This window comes from Melospiza melodia, chromosome 5, assembly GCF_035770615.1.
Source record: "Melospiza melodia melodia isolate bMelMel2 chromosome 5, bMelMel2.pri, whole genome shotgun sequence".
Classification (NCBI taxonomy): domain Eukaryota; kingdom Metazoa; phylum Chordata; class Aves; order Passeriformes; family Passerellidae; genus Melospiza; species Melospiza melodia.
Window position 1 is genome coordinate 9,417,882 of NC_086198.1, and position 17,966 is coordinate 9,435,847.

General features: G+C 37.9%; 1 protein-coding gene across 10 annotated transcripts in view; it reads right to left on the reverse strand.

Moving 5' to 3' along the window:
• PALLD (palladin, cytoskeletal associated protein) overlaps positions 1 to 17,966 on the reverse strand; it is a 187,394-nt gene that overhangs the window by 52,391 nt on the left and 117,037 nt on the right. Inside the window, exon 1 of one of the 10 annotated variants that reach the window (XM_063156241.1) lies at positions 14,883 to 14,980. The exons of 7 other annotated variants lie outside the window; for them this stretch is intronic. The gene's annotated coding sequence lies outside the window, so the exon portion shown is untranslated. Of the gene's footprint in view, positions 1 to 14,882; positions 14,981 to 17,966 lie in introns of those variants that run through there. 2 more of the 10 variants (XM_063156242.1, XM_063156243.1) reach the window with 2 other exon arrangements.

Sequence of the window (17,966 nt, forward strand, 5' to 3'; positions counted from 1 at the left end):
TAGAACAAAGACTTGAACAAAAGCCAGGAGGGAAAAAAACTACTAGTTTAAAAGTAGACTCTTTTGCTCATTTAAAAAGCAGTACTAAAGAAAGTCAGGGAAGGTGATGAACAAAGATATGCCAAACTGATTTCAAACCCTGCCAAAAAAGCACAGTATCACACTATATTCTGTATGAAGAGGAATGTGAATATTTCAGACCAGAAGATCAGACTGCAACAGGAATGTCAAGCTTGGTTTTAATCACACCAATCTTGCCAATTAGTTTAAAGTGAGACATCTGCAGTGCCTAGACTAAAAAGACTCAGATCAGTGTACTTAACTTCCTTGTACTTTATGTTCCCTAAACAATCAGCAAAATAGCTCAATTAAAATGTTAAACACTGTTTTTCAGCACAGAAATACATATCTTGGAAGTACAAATGTAAAAAAAATACCCTAGTCTTTTTTTTGCACCAGGAGCAAATCAAGCATTTACTTTTCCCAAGTTCAACCTCTTTTATTTCTGTAAGATGCCCCCAAATCTTTTTATAATTCTTTCAATTGCATATAAACATAATCTCCTGGTATTAGTATATTAGCTTGGCTAAATATAGAAAGGAGCACTCACTCGTGTTTTATGGAGCATTTTCTTTGGTATGCAGCTAATATAAATAAAATGAGCAGAGAGAAGTTGGCAGTGTTCCACTGACATTACATCACTTTTCCTTAATAGGAAACCTCTCTGCAACTTAACATCTTGTTTTAAACATTCAGAAGTGTCCACAAAGTCTTCAGTGAGGATCATCATATAAGGCCAGGAGTTAACTGCAAAGGGCTAGAACATGCAGCTGAATCTCCCAGTACAACACTGAAAAGAAACTCTCTAGTGAAAACCACTTTTTAAAAGTCACCAACCACAGAGCAAGGGAGTTGCATAATGTCTAAGAAAAGACATCTGTAAAATGTACATAATTCCCATAAAAAGAAAAGGAAAAAGTTCTAATTTCTATGATGCTACTTCTCTAGACTCAAATTCCTCTAGAAACCAACAAATTAAAAACAGAGGCCTAATCCAACAGATACAAATAGGACAGAGACACAAGTATCTACCACAGTTTCATTTGCTGCTTACTTTGTGTTCCTCAAAAAGACATGATCTTCTATTTTGACGAAATTAATTACTGTAAAATATGATATGATATTTATTTACTAAGAGACAGATGTTGCCACCCACATAGGTTGAGCTCTTCACCAAAACAATAGGACTTTTTGACTGTACACAATGAAAATAAATTATATGTGCAGCAAAACCCAGTGGATCTATAAGATTCCTCTGAGAAAAAGACAAGTCCTTGCACTCAGTTTTTTTCATCCATCACTGAGATTGCTAGTCTTTATTGTGCCATACTTTGAGGGATGAAAAGCAATCCACATAGCACATGAAGAAGAAAAGAGCCCAGAGAAATTTATATTCATGTTGTAATTAACGTAAACATAAATTCCTGTTATTGTATTTCTAATGTGCATATTGCTGAGCAAAAATCCCATTCCCCTTCAAGTCTGCATGCTGTATTTGCTGGCATGGAATTTTATTGAGAACATAATTTATTGAGGCACTGTCACACAGACACACACATGAACACAAAAATGTATTTATCACAGTACAAAAAGTCACGGTAGGTCATTTCGTCCTCTGCTTCGGCCTTTCCAAAAATGTTTGAGAGAAGTTCACTGAGCGGCTCCAACTGCTTTTAGTTGCAGCTGTGCAGCAAACACACTTAAAAATTTACAGTAATTGCTGCCATGTTTACATCACTGGCTCTCAGTAAAGAAAATACTAATCTAGTAAAGGTATGCAAAAAATAAATGTAAGCTGAGCTACAGTGAATATCACTATGATTGCTCTCACTTAGCAACCACCAGGTCTTACAATACCATGAATTCTCTGTCCCCTTAGTAAGACATCCCTTAGTAAGACATCCCTTAATACTTCTTTATGTCCAACCCTGTTCTTTCATTGCCATTTGTGATGGCACAATAGCTCAGGACCCTAGGAGAAAGGGCAAGTGAAGTAAAAGTCTACATAGAATTGGATAAATTGATGGTTTTGTTTGTTGGTTGGACTTTTTGTGGCTTGGTTTTGGGTGACGGTTCATTTGTTTGGCTTTTTAAAGTCCTGAGTCTGTTCACTCCTTCAGACTAAGGAGCAGTCACCTAAAGGGTTCTGTGGCTGCAGCAGCAAAGTGCTGCCTTGTCCAGGAACAAGTGCTGAGAGCCGGACCTCTCATAGCTCACACTGCCCAGGCAGGGCTTGCAAAGCCCGTCTTTAGTCGGTAATTGTGAAGAGTAAGAATGAACTTCTACATCCATTCTTCTATGGATGACTTTGCTGTTTCTCAATGGCAAATAAGATCATGAAGTTTTATTTCACATATACATCTTTAATTCAACTGTCCCAAAAATGAATGAAGTCTTTAATGGAGACATAAACAAAGTTTAGTTTACAAGAGAAAAGTAACTTCAAACTGGTTAGTGTGCCCATTGAAAAATTGGAGAAAATTTTACTTCCATTGCTAGAACTATCTAAAGATTTCAAGTAGGGGTATTTGTGCAATATTACACTCTTACCAAGAACATAGTACAGACCTAAAAATGAGGACATGTAGCTTAAGACTTGATTGCATGAATGACAAAGGTATAAATAAAAATATTCATTTGACCAGTTTCATCTTTGTGTATTTTTGTTGATACATGAATTGGCTACTTGCTCCATAACTAGATTTTCTTTTTTATAAAACAGTATTAGAATTATTAACATCAGCCAGTGTTCATTTTCCAAATGATCATTTTAGCAGTGGTTTCAACTAATGCCAAATTTTGAGAAACATCAGGAAAAGTAGATGAATGAAGTTAAAACAAAATTGAAAATAATAAGGCACCTATATTTATCTAACATTAATATAATCTTGTTACAATAAAACTTCACCAAAACCAGCTGATTGGACAACAGAGGTCCTGCTAAGTAAGTTGATATAACTCTTAGGTTTCAACTATCACACTGTGTTGCTGTGTTATTTCAAAATCAAAGAAAATACCTGCTAAAATTAGCTGTAATGGAAAAAAATCAACTGCAAGTCTCTCACTCATTCATCCCACCACTATTATTATGCAAGTTATCCTACTCTATACAGCAACCACAGCAGAACTGACGTGCTAGCTGGGCACGTACACGTTGAATCCATCATATTTTTGTTTTATCACAGAAAAATCAAGCTACAACTGCTTTCCAAATTTGTGTAAATGAATTCAGGAATTCACACTAGTAGCTTGTGTGTTCAAGCACACAGACATACCATTGAAACCAACAGGAGCAACAGTAATTAGTAGCTCTGAAAATCAGGCAACTTTCATATGAATTTAACTGCCTTCAAATGAATTTGAAAATTTATGTTTAAAATTCATCCATGTATTGAAATACATTTTAAAAGTATTTGTTTTAGCTCTGAGAGTAATATTATTTTAAAGACGAATTAGGTATCTCAGTAATTTTCTGTTACTTAAATGGCATAAAAATTCTTGGACATGTAAAGGTTTTGCACTCAGGTCTCAGGTTAAGTCCTATCAGTAGCAACAAAAATGGAAAGCACCAGATCAGCATTTGTGACTGAAGTGAATCAGTCTCAATGCTCTTTCCAGAAAACTTGCTACAATGTCTGAATACACTACCTTTTGCATCAGCCGTTATTAGCATATTTAAGCAGTAAAAATGCAGAAATCTTTCTTTTGTGCCTGGAAGATGTCCCTATATATAAAGGAGTATGAGACTTTTTTGGATGGATATTAACTCCCTGCCTTTGGTGTCACTCTAGAGTTTTTTCCAAGATATACTCAGACCACAGAGAAGGCTTACCATGGCAAAAAATCCAGGTAGTCGTAGTAACAGTGATGAATCATATCATCTGGTTCAAAAATTGAAATAAATGGTATGGCAGAATTTCTCACAAGTTCAGGAGAACTTTTTTTGTTAAATGATAAAGGAAGCAATAATACGTAACTCTTATAAGCTGTAAACTAGAACAGGCTGCCCAGGGAAGTGGTAGAGTCACCATCCCTGGCAGTGTTCAAAAACTGTACGGATATGACACCTGAGGACATGGTTTAATGGTGAACGTGGTGGTGGTGCTGGGTTAATAGTTGGATTTGATGATCTTAAAGGTCTTTGCTATGCAATATTGAGACAGCTCACACAATGAAGTTTCAGAAGAAATATCAGTTGAATAACAGTTTAAAATGCCTAGAAATGTATAAATCCGAAGGTATCTCCTTCAGTACCACCTAACTATCACTTAATTAACTTTGGCTTAGCAACCAGTTGTACTAATTCTATGTAGTACTTTTCACCTACAGTTTAGAAATGTTGCTTTTCCCTCTGTTTTGGGCTAGGAAACATGAAACTAGAGCTGAAGGAAGCAGTTAGGCTGGTGAAATTATATCAGATAAATACTCCTACCACAACAAGTGCTCTGAACTACTTAGCCATACATACTTATTATAGAATAGAAACAGAAAAGTTTAGAGTTAATGAAACACAAATAAGTAAACTTGAGAATTCCTAAAGACTTTTATAACTTTGAGTTATTCCCAGCCATTGCCTGAGTTAGCCTGGATATGGTGTACAACACTATTATTTCTGATGGCTTACCTATCTTTCAGTATTTAGGCCAGTGTGTAAATTCACCAAAATGAGTAAATGAAATCCTTATTTTACTGGGGAACAAAAATGCCACAGATAAACCCTAAGAGTTAGCACCTCAATGAGAATTTGAGTAGAAAGACACTTATTCAAAAACACTGGACAATGCATACTACCATAACAGCAAAACTAGTAATATTTTCTGAAAAAAGGCACTGAAATGGTTTCATTAAACCAAAAGCACGAGTTTAGTTTGAACATGTTCCTGTCCACACAGCATCCCAACCTGTACATCAGCACGCAATACCCATATGACCGGAGTCTGTGCAATACAAGACCTGATTACAGATAACAAGACTATTAGGCACATTCAGCAATTTACAGGACAAACCATTAATTTAGACCTGAACAAGTACATCCAAGAGCTTCCAAGGAAAATTCTGAAACACTGAACTGCTTTTTAATAAGGAAAACACATTTTTCATATTCTTCAGTATCAAAAAATCTATTTCACTACCTCTTTTCTGTCCTTAATGCAGCATATCGCAGTTACCTTAAATTATTCTCAAACTTCACCATTGGTCAGTGATTTTAGCAAACTGTAAAGTTTGCAAAATGAAGGGCAATTAATTGAGAAACTGATCATATTAGTAACTTACTTCCTTTATAAGTCTCTCAAAGACATTTTCAAATTCATGTAAAGCAGTGAACAACCTATAACACAACTTTTGAGGAATCTGAGGTAATTAAACAGAGGAAGCATCTGAGAACAATTTCAAAAATGAACCACAGAGAGTTACATCGGTAACTCAGGAAGTTTAACAGCAAATTTCCATGATTCTACCTCTATCAAAAAGACCATCAATGATGACAGAGAGAATTTCCATAACTCAGAGGCACAGTAAGTATTATTTAACTATGAATTTTTGAAAATTTTAATCTCTCAGACAAGCAGGTTCTGTCTTGTATCACTCTTTGTATGGGGTGCTGGCCTTTCCAATAATTAGAAAGAAATTCACACGTTTTACAACTCTCTTCCAAACATCCCAGTTTCACTCTGATTAGTCAATCCTCCATTACCCCGCATAATCAACTTTGCTCAGCCAGTACTGGAAATTCTGGCAGACAAAATAAATCTTTTTGGAGAAAAGAGAAGTTACTAAGCAAAAATACTGGGCATCACAGAGCTCTGTATGTTCATTCAAATTCACTCAACTCCCTCAGCTTTCATTTACTGCTGATCAGCTTCCTGCTTAAAAGCATTCCAATTCTATTCTATTCTGCTCTTTATCAATGAGCATGTTCCTTCAAATGTTAGCATTGCAAACAGTTCCTCTGATTCAGTACTCTTACAAGAATTCACTCAGTAAACAGGGCCTGTCTCTTGCATTTGCAGGCAGTAATGCTCAAAGCACAAACATCTATCTTCTTAACCCAAAAAAGGACATAATGCAAGTGTTGTGTTTTAGTCACAAACCGACAATTAGCCTCAGTGGTCAACAGAGCTTTCTTGTAATTTATTATAATTAACTGTCCCTAGGGTCACTCCTCTTTTCTAGTTACAGTCTACCACAAAAAAGGTCCAAAGTTTGCGCCCAACAGGAATGTTAACTTTACAAAGTTTCAAAACAGTTTTAAAGACTGTTAAAAGTGAGAATGCAATAGCCCTGTCTGGCAACTTGTAGAAGGAGCAAACTGCAGCCAGAAGATGATGAAACCAGAGGTATTTTACTGCCTTTTTTGCCTATTTGCCTTTTTGTACAACATGTTAAATCTAATATTAAAGATTTCTATACTTTTTCTGAACCAAATATTTCATCCCACAGAGCCATGCCCACAGATGATAATGACATCTGTTGAAGAAGTGCACTAACAGCCTACTTCATCTCAAGACCTGGATACCAAAAGAACCTGAAACTAATTCATAACATTTGTGCTCGCATGTTAATACCCTCTTTAATAACTGCAGCCTGTAACAAACAGAACATCCACAACTTCTGTGCATGTTTCTGAGATCTAAATTTCTTGATACTTCCGTGATCCTGCAGAATCTCTAGGATTGCCTGTTGAAGAAAACTTCCAGTGAGATATCACACACCAGCTGGGTATTCTGAAACTTAGACAATCACAAACCTCTGCTTGTGTAATATATCAGCTCCTGCTCCAAAAAGCACTGCTTCCTTCCCAAAAAGATTCCTCAGAGTTGAAACCAAGTCCTTGATTTTGGGCTAACTGCGATGCATGTGGTCAGTGCTAAGCTTCACCACGCCAGGAATGGTTCCAGCGCTCCAGCCCGCACAGCGCCTGGCGCGCCTTTGACATCAGGACTGGAGTGGTGCAAGAGGCTCCAGCCAGGGCTGCAGAGAAGGCTCATGTGCTGCTTGCAGCTGGTTGCTGATGGCAGCCATGTAACTGGTAGGAGAGCAAGGGAAACCTGGCAGAGATCTTGATTCTGGGCCTCCTCCTCTGTTTTCTGTGTATTTTCTGGGTATTTCATGTGATTCTGACAAATGTCATTATTGATATTAATTGTCTCTGTATACCTATCTGTCAACATGACCATTAACTTTTGAAAGGATGGGAGACATGGGACCCTAGAGTTTTAGAATCAGTGTATAATTTTTATTTCAGAAACATTTCAAGCTGCTGTGGTTTATGGTCATAGACAACTGTAGATGTAACCTCAGAGTCAATAGCTGAAAGTTCATCCATTGTTTTAGAAAATGTTGACATATCATTTTGATTTTATCCTAACAGACACTCCTTTTTTCTCTCCATCTATGTGGAAAATGTGCATGCAACAGTCATCTAATTCAGTTGCATATCCATGAAAGCAGCATCTAAGCATAAGTGCTTCTGAATTACAACTGGTAGGATTGTTTTTCTCTTTTTTAAAAACAAAAACAAACAGATAAAAAAACCTAAATAGAGGCTTAGGTATTTTAATACAAAGCAGAAAACAGAAGCAATAATCTTCCAGAAATTCCTGATGAACCACTTAAGGAAATGTTAAAGAGTTAATAACTGCAAAATCTCTAGCAGAAACTCCAAAAGTCACTAAAGATAAAAGAATGGAAACCACACGTGACATCCTAGAGACTCATAAGACAACACAATGTACTTTCAATATAGTGTAAGCTTCCACAGTCTCACCTTATGGATTTCATATGCCTACAGACACTCACAGAAGAGGCGTCTCTCTATTTTACATCACATACAGATCTCCAGATTTTGAAAAAGATAGGAAAACAATGAAGTTTTATAGGAAATCAAGACTTTCTCCTAGAACACTGCCAAGCAATATGGCCATCTATTTATTGCCTGAAAAAATTGCCTACAAATGTTATATGTGAAAAAATAAGCATTATAGCAAGGACATTGAACTCATGCATGTGAGAATTGCCATGGATACACAAAAATTATCAGGTAGCATTGGAAGCAGACAAAGAGTAGAATTTGGCCATGTCAGATGAGGAATATATGTATTCTGAAAAAGAAGACAATCTGCAGTTTATAGAGAAAAATACAATCTGGTAGCTTGTCAGCTGAGAAATACAGATGAACATTTCTGAAACCCAGGCAGCCTTTTCATTAAAATGTCTGAAAAACATTTCTTTATATGCACCAACACCTCTGTAAGTGTGGATGTCAATATTCCCTTTAAATATTCTTTATATAATTCTGGTTTTAGGCAGATTTGCACAGAAATAAACAGCATCATCTTGCAACAGGCTCACCATCAGTAATGCAATACCAAGTAACTCATGCCTTTATTAAATTCCCTAGAAGTTTTAACAGGAAACGCAAATCACACACAAACACAGACTGCGTGAAAATACCCCATCCACAAAATATTATGATCGCCCCTGGGATTTTCAAAGCTTCACTTCTACTAAAAAATTCACTAGATCTTGGGTCAGAACAAAAATAACCATAAATTAGGTTGCCCTCCGGAAACCTTCAAACACTGCAAAGCAAGGCTTTGTATTTCAGAGCCAATGTAAGTAGAGTGAGGTAGGCTAAAAGAAATACAGCACCACTGGGTTTCTGAAAAGGAAACTCTACTTTCATTTGTGCAAAACTTTCTATGTTGCCTTGGTGAATCTCCTTGCTGGCCAAAGTTGGCTATTAAAATAGCTTTTCACTTTAATAGCTGCTTTAAACAAAGCACCCTCATAAGTCAGAGATTTTGTAGATGTGTGTGTGTAAGGACACACACACACATATATTTTCACACACCATGAGATTCATATGCACACAGAAACAGACTTGCATTATCTTCTTTCATAAAAAAATCTGCATAATCTGCTCTTTGAAGTTAGAAATATTTTACACACATCTGGATGTACATACACACATGGCACTTAGAACTGAAAGAAACAATTATGTTTCTAGTGAGTGCTTTCATACTGGGATTCAGCCTATTTAGAAGAATGAATTCAGCCATAGAGTAATAATTTACAAATATTTCAAGATCCAACTACAGAAAAATAATTATGCTATTTTAAGGATAGGTTTTCCACGTTGTGAGTAAGGTGCAAAAATGGGTAGGAGCAAGCTCAGCTGAAAGCCTGGCCTAAACCCAGCAGGTTGGCTCTCCTGAGAAAAGTTGCTATAACACATGTGGGTCTTGATTTAAACCAGATTTCTGTATCCAGTGTGGCTGGAGAAATACTTTTTAAATGAATCTGTAGCAGAAGTACAAAAAAAATCTAAATATTCCATTCTCTTTCTACTCACTGGAGCCCAGGCAGGACCTCCTAATGAAGTTTGTCCTGTCTACCAGATACTGCCAGCATGCATTTCTTGCTCTCTGATGCACATTTCTTTTCATCACAGGAGAGGAATTAATTTCAATTTGCAATTTAAAAATTAAATCCAGCTGACTGAATCTATATTACAGTTCAATGTTTCAGAAGAGATTTTCAAGATCATCCACCCAGCACTACCACTGTAACATCTAAATCACTAAACCATATAATTTTTTTTATTTCCGGATGTCTAATCAGAATTTCCCCCTTCTCAGCTTGAGCCCATTATCTCTGATCCTCTTCCTGCAGGTATGGAAGAAGAGACTGATCCCCACCTCAACACGACCTCATTTCAGACACTTGTAGAGAGCAATGAGGTCCCCCTGAACCTCCTCTTCTCCAGGCTAAACATCCTGAGCTCCCCCAGCCAATCCTCATGTTCTCCAGCTCTTTCACAAGCCTTGCTGCCATTCTCTGGACATGCAGCAGCATCAAAATGTCACTTTTAAAGTGAGGGGTCCAAAACTGAACACAGTGCTCGAGGTGTGGCCTCGGCAGTGCAGAGTGCAGGGGGACAGTCCCAGCCCTGGTCCTGCTGCCACACTATTGCTGATACAGGCCAGGGTGTCATCAGCCTTCTTGGCCTTCTGTTTGAGAACAAACAGAAATTTTGTAAATTCCAGGATTCAAACAAATCCACTTGAGATTGTAAAAGTTTAATATTAATGTTGTAAATGTAATACATTGTGTTTTCCCATTATTTACACACAGTAGCATACAAAACAAGTATCAGCCTTTACTGGGAATTCAATGGGGTTATATGGTTGGTATAAACGTTAACACCACTAAAACAGATTTTTTTTTTGTGCTAATCTATTTTTACGTTTAAGTCTGGGAAAAAAAATGTAGCCCTGCTGCCAATAAAAACCAAAAAAATATTTTCCTGTACATTTCTGTTGGCTGACACATCATGTCTAGAAATAATAGTATTTTCCTAAAAAACCTTTACTTTAAACAATCCCAAAAGAACAAATAAGTTATGCGTCATCCTATGAGCATTTACCAGAACTTGGACATTTTGGCAATGCAGTGTAGCAGCTCCTGATGCACAGACTCAACTCTTCAACTAAATAACTCTTCCATATTATTACTCAACCCCTCATTATCACTTTCTGCTTGAAATACACTACAGTGAACTGCGATACCAGATTGGTTTCTCAAAGAGAATAATTAGAAGAATTGTTTTTTCTTATCCTGTGTTATATCCTACAACATATAATATAGACCATCTTCTGAAATTGGTAACAAACAAAATCTGAAGTCCATTTTAAAGAGAAATTTCAACAGGAACATATTTTGTTGATGTGAATGAATACAATTTCCAAGGCTCAGAAGAATGTCCTGGGAAGGACTGGAATGAATTCTGAGTAACTGCTACAAACAATGGTTTAAGATAATCTAAGGTAATCAAAGATTTCTTACTCAAATTATCACTGGAGAGATATGCACACTATGAAAACTAGAGAAAGCAGATTTAGTTGCTTCTTGACTCACCTCACACAGGTGAACAAGGCAGAAATCCCAGCAAGAAATTGACCCCACTATATTTATTTATTTATATAAAAGTAAGTGCTGTTTTTCTTAAAATTCCTTCCTTTGTGGAAGGGGGAAGTGCTGGGGAGTGCCATACACAATACACTAATTACAATCACTTTCTGCTTCAATAAAGGAAATACAAACTTCCTGCCTTGGCAAAGATTAGAATGTCTCAAGCAGGTGGGAAAAGGACCATGTAAGTGTCTAGACAGAAATGTGGAGGAAAAGTATTTCCTAAATTTTCTATTCATGTGCTAACCCAGAATGTGGACTACACATCTAAAAAGAACTGCCTTAATTATTGAGTCTTCTTCTTTGTAATTATGTTTTTCATTATAATTACATATTTAATATATGAATACCAAAATGTTAAATTATCTATAATGCTCCAATAAGTTCTGACACTTGTGGTCACAAGATTCTTCACCTTCTGCAGGTAAGAGGTTTAAATTAGCCTTCTATGCACACTATAATTTGGTTAGTAATTACTCCATACATATTCTTCCAAATACTTCTATTATTGCTACGAAATCATTGCTGAGTATTGCTATTATTGGGTGGGCACTTCCCTCTAAAGGGAACTTTATTACTTAATGTAGCATTGAAATGCTAGCTGTTCAGAAAGCAGGAATGTTTCCAATGGAAGATGATACATGAATACATAAGTCCACAGGCATATTTTGATTAAATAATATTCTCAGGATAAAAGATTTTCAGTCAATTATTATGTTCTCAAGAATATATCTGAGACTATCAGTCAATTTATATGTTCTACATAATCCTGAAATTTTTTGGGGGAAAACAAAACCTCCTTAGGGCCACCAACTCTTTGCAGATCAGTTAAGGTACAGTACAACCCCCAAATACTTGAAGACTCCTTTCTTGGACAGTAAACAGCAAATGAAAAAAAACCACATAGCAATAATATAAAATATTTTGTTTTGAAATGATGGAACTAATCTTGCATATGCTATCTTCACCTTTCAGAGTTTCTTTGCATTGGCCTTTATCTTCATGTCTTTCAGGTGTAGTGTCCACAAATATTCATAATCTACAGGAAATGATGCTATGCACACGGAGAAAACCTACATATATGACATCACACTCAGTCTACTCTGCTCCCAGGCACATGGATCCACATGAATGTTGGCATGAGTAAAATTGAAAAGCAGCTAATTTAAGGAGAACCAGATGAGAAATTAGGTTGTTGTTAGAGGAATACAATATTTTCCATCAACCACATGATTTTACAAGTATGATTAGTTTCCTTTGCCCAGCTGAGAACCAGGTAAGTTCAATAAGGTAAGTCTCCCATGGATCATTTTGAAACAGAGTAATAGGAAGAAATTTTGTAGAGGAGAGAAAGAAGAATTTCTCCATATAAGTGGACTGACCAGCATCCGACAGGTCAGTTCCAGGCAGACTGCTTCCTTGGTCTTTCAATGCCTAAAGCCCAACAGCTGAACATTACTCATCAGATTTACCACTGTGTCCTTACAAAAAAGGAGGCATGCTGTTCTAACATAGCTATTAGAAATGGCTGCTGCAGTCACACAGACCACAAAGTGGATGGCAAAACTGCAATCACACTCCTGCTTGTGGAGCAGTTAGATGCCCTCCACAACCATCATATCAGCTTAAAAAACTCTGCAGTTTTATATGTTGCAATCATCACACAGTCTCTGCAAAGAGAAAACAGTAGGCTCGAGCTAGTCAATAGGCCCACAATAATTGGTGCATGAGTGTACAGCAAGATGAGCTTTGCCAGTAATATAAACAAAAAGAAAAGAAGAAAGAAACTTCATAACACTTTGAAGATAATAGACAATTTTCTAGGATTTCAGTAAGTGTAAGAACACAAAAACATTTATCTTACATCCATAGTTTTAAATTGTTAGGTAAAACATACATCAAATTGTCAGGATAATTTTTTACTGCAAAAATGTTCTTGACTCAGAAAGCAGCAAGAAAAGTTATGTGACATATATCTGCCAACTGCTAACAAACATTTACCATATATCCACTGTTGCAATTTTAGGAAAACTGCTATGTCAGATTGCAGTGTGATAACTTGTTAAATTCTGACTTTGTGATTATCAGATTTCCACTATCTCAAAGATGAAAGAAATCTCATCTCAAATATGAGATCCACTATCAGATTTCCCCTATCTCAAAGATGAGGATTTGTTTTATCCAAATGAGACACTCCCAATTCCAACAATATCCTACCTGCATATTCCTGTGTGTTTCAAACATTGCAAGAACATCTGTATATCTCCTACCCCATATTTCCAGTTTCTTTTATTCAAACTCTTATCCCTCTGCCCCCACCTTTTCCCACAGGGTTTCTCCTTCTGGCCAGGAAAATCAATAAAAGAACATCATTTCACAGACAGTTCTTTCAGGTTTTGTTCCCCAATCAAAAGCAGGATGCAACACAATCTCTGTCAGAATCTTGTTCTCACAAGATTGCCTCATTTTCATAGTGAAGTGGTTTAGGTACAATCAGTGGGCATGTGCTGAACTTTTTCTATGATTTTTTTTTCCACCCTCTTGTTATCAATTCTATATCTTAATCCTTTTATGTCTGGTATGCGTTGTGAATCACAGACCAGCTCTGGATGTCTGGAAACTGCTGGGCTTTCTTAAAGAACGTCATCAAAACTTTTCCCACCCCAGAATGCCAGTGTACCTCTGTGCACACAAACCCGTGAGTGAACATAAAACTTTCTGCACAGCATGTAATACATCTCAAAAAGTTAATTTCAGAAATATAAGGTTTGTTCACAGGAATCATGGTTTCAGTTCAATACAGCCACAGAATACCATGGAAAAATAGTTTCTTGACCTCAAAGCCTAATGAAACTTTGACTGTGTCCACTCCTATTTTTAGATGTGTGCTCTGCAGTGCCATATTCCTTAATATAAAGCTGACCCAAATGTTCCAATAGCAGACGTTGGTTTCTCTTTGATAGCCAATGCATATCTCTGCTTTCCAAGTTTCTGTAAACACATCATTATAAAGAAGGCCAGTCCTACTTTTCCCAGCCTTCTTTCTAATTATGTGCCTACTGCCAGGAAACTTTTCTCTTTTTTTCTTATTTTTTTTTGTCTTCACCACTAAAATTTAAACAAATATGTGATGTGTGCTGCAGACATGGAAAAGAAGGGAAAAAACCCCTCTGTTATAAGTTACAAAGTTACTAAGTAACACCAAATTCCTTTCAACAAGCAGTGATAAACATTAGACAAAAAAAAAACTTAGCTACAAGAGTACATTAAGTGCTGGATGACCAAATATGTCTTCCTTCTAGACATATGAATTCCACAGAACAACCCAAAACTCCAATGTTCGGTTTCATTTGGGTAAGAAGCTGTAGTAAATCTTCTAAAAGATCAAGTCCCCTGCCCATTACCAATCTTCTTCACCCAGAACTATCACTGGGTTCCTACAGATGTCTCGTACAAAGAAGGCTGACAAGGCACTCATAGTTTTCTGCCCTATCATATTTGTTATGGACAGACTTAGCAAGCCTTGGGCTACAGAGATGCACAGAGCCGCTGCCGCCACAAAAGCATCCTTTTTTGCCTTTGGAAACATCAAGGGGACCGCCAGGGTGGGCAATAAAGCGCATCAGCCAAACTCGAATGCGACTACAGACGATGAGGCAAACTAAAAGATCAAGAAAGTGTAGATCAAAAGTAGAAATACTCGAAAGAAAGGCGGTCAGCCCGGTCCGACTGCAGTATGATTTCATGTACCCTGACCTTTCGCCTCCCATCACCGCTTCTGCCGTGAGGTAACCTCATCCGAAGAGGACACGTCAGCGCGAACTCCTGAGAGTACGCTGCCGTCTTACCTGGGCACGGCGGAGCGGGCAGCTCTCACATAGCCGAGCGCCGCTGTCCCGGGAGGCGGCGGAGCGGAGCGGAGCGGAGCGGCGCCCGCAGGTACCCGGGGCTATATAGGGCGGGCCCGGGGCGCCGCTCCGCGCCGTGACTCACCGAGAGCCGCCGCCGCCGGCGCGTCCCACTCCGCCGCTTCACGTTAAGAGTCCCGAGGCGTGCGGAGGGAGGCGGTACCAGGCTGCCGGGAGCGGCAGCGAGACGCGGGCTTCCCGCAGCGAGTCGCCATCGGGACGGCTCTACCCGCTGCCGCTGCCCAAGTCTCAGTTACTCCCTCGGAGCTGCAAGAACTGTGACTCTGCGGTACGCTTTTTGCCAAAAAATGCTCGGGTCCCAGGCTGGAAGCTCACTTTTTTCCTTCCAGGAACATCCACAGCCAGCAGAAAAACTTGAGAAGGCGCTGCAACAGCCTAGAGAAACATCCCAGGCTCTTCCATATTGCCATACAGCTGCACAAAAGAGAATTTACTTTAGCTTTTCTGGGAGGCAAAAGTTTCCACGATTGCCACATCATCTTCCTCCGCATGACAGAGCGGGTGGGATGGCTACACGTTTAATGTACTACTGCAGAAGTGATGTCTCAAGTCTTTCTTCTAAGTCCTTTAACACTTCTGTGTTCTTTTAAATTAACTTTAAATTAACTTATGCCACTACTCATCACTACCAAGACCCCAAGTGTTCAGTTTAAACTGAATTTAAAACTTTTTTCAGAAAAAAATGATGCTATTGCACTGCAGTCTCCTGTGCGGTCTTCACTTGCGAAAGAGTAGTAGCATCAGTGATCAGAAAAAATTGACTATATGATATAAAAATCTAATTGTTTTGTGATCTGATTATGCAAAACCTTCCAGAGTGTCACTTACTCTAAATGCATTAATTACTACTACATATTCCACTAAGGAATTCATTTGAAGGTAGATAATTCTTCCTTTTGCATCTTTTTTTTTTTTTCTTATTTTTTCCCACAAGGAGATAGAGTGTCAGATTTCTATTGTTGGTTCATACCCTTCCTACTATAAGCCACTTGGTCTGGATGCACACAGATTGCTTTCTTACAGGTTACACACCAACATCAGTTTTATAAGCAATCATAGCACACAAGTAATGACTAGTAACATCTACTTCAACATCTGCTTAAGACAGATAATCTCAAAAGATACATCTATAAAATCACTATTCTCAATTCCATGCTTAGCCCATGGAGGTGATCAGTGGTATCACTTTCATTTACTACCTCAAGAGCAGCAAGTAAGTCTATGAACATGCTGCCTTTCAGCTCTGCTCAACATCCTGGACAACAGGCAAAAAATTTTAGGGCAGGTGAAAGCAAGGGTGATCCTCTTTCTTCTCTGGGCTCCAGTTTCCAATCAGTGTGAATTATAGATCAGATCTGGATGACTGGAAATCTGTTTGGTTTACAAGAACATCACCATAACTCTTTTCTCCCAACTGAAGAAATGAACCTCCAAAATGAGCAAGATCTCTATCTGAGAAATTTCATTCCACAGTGGACAATGCAGAAAAAGGTGGGACTGAAAATTTCTCTGCTTACTCAACCCCTGTCACACCTTTTCACCATTAAGCCCTCTTTAGGACTCAGAACTCACTCCACATCACTCAGTCCCTCCAGAATACAACAGGAAGAACAGAGGAATGCTGCCAATTAGGAAAAAGGGCGGGGAAAATGAAGCATCTCCCCATTGCTAGAGCAGAGTGGCATGCCAGGACCTGGCAGTCAGAAGGCTGGCGCTGCACTAGCACCCTGTTTCCAATTCTGGTACATGACTCTGGGGAAGAAGCATGGCAGCTCAGACACATGGTATTAAGATAGTACAAAGATAAAAGGAGTATCACTCATGGCTGCTCAGGTCTCTCCATGATTTTTGGTAGGTATGCTTGTCAAGAATTTTATCTAAAAAGCAGAACATAGTTCTGTTGCGGTGCAGATAATGCAACACACACAGCAACGGGCAGACTGATGTACAGTAGGAAAAGTCAGTGATAGAAAAACATTACCTGGACTTCACATCTCTTAATTTCACCTTCTCCTTTGCATTTGATTATAGCAGATTGAGATAATACTGCATCAAAGACATGCATTAAGTTCTTCAAGATTTCTTCTGTCACAACCCTTAAAATTTTTGCACGTAGGAATTTTCTGTCAATGTGTGAATGTGTATGTTCAGTTCATGGGGATGGAAGATGAAAGCAGAGACAACTTGTGCACAGCAGCTGAGTTCAAGACGCTTGTCTCTGACTCCACAGCATATTTGGGCATGGAAAGTGAAAATGAAGCTCAGCTTACTGGGAAACAAGCATGAGGCACATTGCAAGATAAAGATCCAAAGAGAAAAGAAGCAAAACCATATGCTTAACTTAATATGATCTGTGATTCTTTCTTGTAAACAACTTTGCCTATAATTCCAGTTCCAGGAACATTTGTTTCTGGTTTAAGGAGTTTCCAAGTATATCAACAGCTTGACTAGCAAACCAAAATGAGGGAAAATAATTCACACATAAAAAAACAATTGCCTACAATTCCAATTAAGTCCTAATATTTAAGAAAATAATTAAAACATAATTATAATGATAACAAACAGCTTTTGGAAAAATGAAGAAGCCCAGCAAGTAATTTCTGTGGGCCAGGGAAGATAATGGTAGATGCCTGAAGTTTTCTTGCTAGCATTCCTTCACACTCTGAGAAGCTTCACAAAATTAAGATTTACTTTTCAAATCACCCCATAAATAAAATGAAATTAGTATTGTTTGAAGTACAAAAACTAAAAAGGATGCCTTCAGCAAGAAAAACTGAACATGCAGGGAGAAAACCTTTAACAAAGTAATCACATCTCAGCAATGAGTGAAAATAAATGAAAATAACTCAATGGACTTCATGAGAGTGTCTGTCAAATTCTCAAACTATTACAGAATAATTTGTAGCATTTAAATACAATCTTTCTGCCTGCAGTGTGTCTTCAGCGAAGGAAGTGTATTTTAATAGCATACATATATTTTTATAAATAAAAACAACTGCTGTT